This window comes from Nyctereutes procyonoides, unplaced genomic scaffold (assembly GCF_905146905.1).
Source record: "Nyctereutes procyonoides isolate TBG_1078 unplaced genomic scaffold, NYPRO_anot_genome, whole genome shotgun sequence".
Taxonomy (NCBI): domain Eukaryota; kingdom Metazoa; phylum Chordata; class Mammalia; order Carnivora; family Canidae; genus Nyctereutes; species Nyctereutes procyonoides.
In genome coordinates this window covers 39,894,309-39,898,879 of record NW_026575046.1, presented here as the reverse complement: position 1 = coordinate 39,898,879, position 4,571 = coordinate 39,894,309, and the positions used below count along the sequence as shown (strand labels likewise).

General features: G+C 35.0%; 1 pseudogene; it reads right to left on the bottom strand.

Moving 5' to 3' along the window:
* Positions 1-303: 303 nt before the first annotated feature.
* On the bottom strand, positions 304-1,039 carry LOC129509863 (60S ribosomal protein L7-like; annotated as a pseudogene).
* Positions 1,040-4,571: the final 3,532 nt, after the last annotated feature.

Below are 4,571 nucleotides of genomic sequence, written 5' to 3'. Positions count from 1 at the left end.
TGCTTTTCAGGAATCCATTCAGATGCCACTTCCTCTGATTTCTTCCTCTGATTTCTTCCTCTGACTTCCTCTGATTTCTTTCTAAGGAAGCCTTAAGTGTTTGTAGGTCTTCTTACAAGCTCCATCAACACATTGTATGTATACTCACCATTACTCTTATTACAATTATTATAATTGTACTCTTTCATGATAGGAGTATCTCAAGGACTAGGATTCATTTTATTTTTTTATTCCTTTTTTTTTCCATTTGAAAGTAGTCATTTATTAACTGACCAGATTACAGAAATAATCATGGTAGATACCTTAGTTCATCCTTCTAATAAGCCTATTGGTTTGGTCTTCCCCGTTGCCAGCATCTCCACCTTCTATAAAATGAGTGGTCTTTTTCTTCATTCTGCCGTGTGGAGAAGATCATTTGAAGGGCCATAAAAAGTTGTTTGCCTCTTTGAAATGTTTTCCAATGTTTTAGATCTCGTGAATCAGATCCTCCATGCAGATGATGCCATATTTACCAAGAGACAGGGCAATCAATGTGTTTGTTATCTGTCAGGGCAATTTGCTTCTTATTGATCTTGCTGTAACCACACTTATAGATCAATTCATTCACTGACTTCAGGTTTGGATACCCCCATGCTATATATGGTTCCATAACCCTTAGCATGTTAATTGAAGCCTTGTTGAGCTTAACAAAGGTGCCATTGAAGATCTGATGAAGGCGAAGAAGCTGCAACACTTTTGAACCTTTGGACTCACACCATTGATACCTCTGACCCTGATGACAAATGCCAATTTGGGTTCTGCAGGCACATAGAAGTTGCCAGCTTTTCTCGCCATCCTCACCATTCGAATCTCAGTTCTGTACATCTTCCTGTATTCCTTGTGGTAATGCTTAGCTTTTTCATAGATAAGCTTCCTCCTTGCCTTTCAAAGCATCTTTTGGGGAAACTTTTTTCTCAGACACTTTATCTTCAACTCTTCACTTTTTCTTAAGGGTTTCTGGCACAACAGGAACCTTCTTCTTCTCTTCTGCACCCTCCATGGTTCCAGCCAGAAAACAGGACTAGGATTTATTATTATTACAATATCCACCACCAATAATTTGTATGTTGATGGAAAAAATTTGTTGGTTAAGTCATTAAAGGAAGGGAAAATCTGTGACATCAGACTATAATAGAGCTTTTATTACACTAGGCTGGTTTGGAGGAGGAAGGGATCAATTTGTAGTACAGATACCACAAATGCTCATTGTTATTTCTGGGTTTTAGGAGATTTTCTTGATTCAAATATTTTTCCATTTGCCGTATGACCTTATGACTATTTCCAGAGAATTTAAATAAATCTTTAAAAAAATAATTTTTACCATTGAAGTGCCTGGGTGGCTCAGTCAGTGAGGTGGCTGACTCTTGATTTTGGCTCAGGTCACAGTGTCGGGGCCTGAGATTGAGTCTTTCATCAGGTTCCTGCTTAGCAGGTAATCTACTGGAGGATTCTCTCTCTCCCTCTGCCTCTGCCTCTGCCTCTCCTCCCATTCATGCACTCTCTCTCTCATAAATAAATAAATAAATCTTTAAACAGTAATTTTTATCAATTTCCCTCAGGAGTAGGTCCAGGTAGAACTCTTCCCTTTTACATTCCAGAAGTAGAAACTAAGTCTACTTTTCAAAATGACCATTTCGACTAGTATGGCTTACATATGCATTAATACGCTAAAGGATTTAAGTACTTTATTTCCCAGAGTTTATTCCTGCGGTTGTATTGATTAGAATGAGCTCAAAGTGATGAGAATGCTTTTCAGAGGACCGCATCTACCTAGCTCTTTGGCTAGTCCTTTCAATATCTGTTCTTTAATCTTCTTTACTGATTTGGATGCCTGAGATTGCATGACAATTGATGAGACTTTCAATCTGTTTGGGCTTCTAAACAATAAGACCCTGAAATACCCACAGATAGCAAATCATTACTGATATATACCTATCTTGTCGGCCTTATCAATTCTGGTATTAGAGCATGATGATAAAAATATTTATTTGGACTGAAGTACACATCAATAGTACTCAAGAATGGCATATTGAATGGCATATCAAATAGAAATTTTCCTGTTCTTGAGCTATCTTCTATTTCTTGTCTCCAACATGTGACATGTGTTACCAGAATTTTCAAACCTATAGGCAAGTTGGAAGAATATTAAAATTATATATGTGTATAATTATATATATCCCTCCAAAATCTAGAGTTAGAATAATCTGTTCTTGTGATGGCTGAGCAAATATTCTGACATACTTTTTTAGTCTATCTTGGTGAATCTTTAGAAAGTTGTATACCTCAAGATTCCTTCTCCCTAAATTCCTTTGTATGCTTCTTCTAAGATATTACTAGAACTCAATAACTTGTGCTGCTACTGTCAGTATTTCTGCCTAAAGGAAAACTTCCATTTCTGCATGCATTTAATTTTGGGGGAAATTTTGTATCAAATACAGTATTTTGGCTCTTCAGAAGTAACTTGAGGGCTCTGGATTTATTTGTATACAAAATTCATGCCCTTGAAACTTTAAAATAATAGCAAAATATTTTAGGATGCATAATATATATATGTATGCATGTGAGAATTATGCATACATATGGAACCATTTCCAAAAATAATCTGACACATTAACAAGTTAGCAGATGTGATTTGGGTTGGCTTTGTTTATTTTTTAGCATTTTATTAATGACTTATTAAAGTGATGAAATCAACTATTGAATTTTTAATAGTAAACACACTTTAAATGTTAAGTAATCATGAATTTAAACAATGAAGTTGATAAAGTTAATTTAGTTCAAGGAACAGGGAAACTATTAGCTTAGTTTGAGAATTACATTTTCCCCCATGAGCAAATTTAAATGAGCTTCATTGGCTGTTAAGCCATTAATAAAACTTTTATTTGTATTTGGAGAATGTTTGGCATCATTCAGGTAACTTTTCTGTAAATTAGGTGGTATCTACATCCGTGCCTTTTCTCTTTTAGCTAATTAATGTCAACATTCATGAACAGCGAATTTGTTTTTTTTTTTTTTAATTTTTATGTATTTATGACAGTCACAGAGAGAGAGAGAGGCAGAGACACAGGCAGAGGGAGAAGCAGGCTCCATGCACCGGGAGCCCGACTTGGGATTCGATCCCGGGTCTCCAGGATCGGGCCCCGGGTCAAAGACAGGCGCCAAACCACTGCGCCACCCAGGGATCCCTTTTTTTTTTTTTTTTTTAATTTTTATTTATGAACAGCGAATTTGAAGGTGATTTACTATTTTCTCCTAATGAGTTAATTTTTGATTTCTTAACATAATTTTTCTTTAAACTTCAGGTATTTATGATTAATGGGAAAAATTTGTTTTTTCTGTTACCAAGGAAAAATAATCCCCTCACTGTCAGTGATATTATTGTTGCTTGCTTGCTGTAGTATGAATTTTGAAGAGCCTCTTCACTTTTATCTATGGGGTGAGATTTTGTGAACTTATAGATAGCAAGAGTTAGGGATGACAATGAATGAAAATGCAAACACAGAAAGGCCTAGGAAATCTTTATGATTTGTTTTCCTTTCTTTTGATAGTTTTTATAGCCCTTTAGCTGACCATTTTAATTTTACTACTACAGCCATAAAAAGGTTGTTAACAGCCTCACCAAGCAGAAAAGGTGAATAGGGAAACACAATTTCAGTACTTACATTAGGATATATATATATATATATATATATAAACCTGCTATGTTGCTTTGATTAATTTTATTGAGCTGAGAATTACCTTATTACTTTATTTCGTCACTCAAGGAGTGACTTTTGTGAGAATTATTCCTGATCAACTGCCAGTCACAACATGTATGCTAGTTGTTCCCCAAATGCCTCAAAATAGGTGATGTCTGCAATAGAAAAGAGATTGGCTCTAGAGGGTTAAATTACACATGCCTTAAGATTCCAAATGTAGTTACCTGTACTTCAGTAGGTGGCAGTCTTTTCATTTTGACTATACCCAAGACCTAAAATACACAGAAAGAGAGAGGAAACAAGGCTGGCGTTAGACATAGGTGCCATGGTGTTAAGTGTGTGAGTGCCCATAGTAGTATGATTCAAGGACATTGTAAATAATTTTCTGAACAGGTGTCCATATTCCCTGAAGTCAGTAGTTGTTGTTGTTGCTCTTGAAGGGCTTTTAAAGATCACTTGATTTACTATAGCCAATGAATGGATTGGACGTCAAGTATTTCTATTTGCAAACAAAAAATAGTTTGTTTTGGATTTAGTGACAATATTTGAGGTATTTTTCTCAGTGTCTTCCTTAAGCTTCTTTTTTGTCATTGATGTCTTCATACCTACAACCACATTCTAGGATATAGTAAAAAATATTTTGAATGAATGAAACTTTTTACATCTTATTTAAAAAACGAGATTTATTAGTGAGACTTCTGTATAATCTTACTAGTTTAATTGGCTCCTTTTTCCTTTTTGTAATCTTTTGTTCAGTGCCTTGAATAGAGTTGGTGCATAATGCTTATTCAATAATATTTGTTGAAGCAATGGATTAATATATCATGACATTTT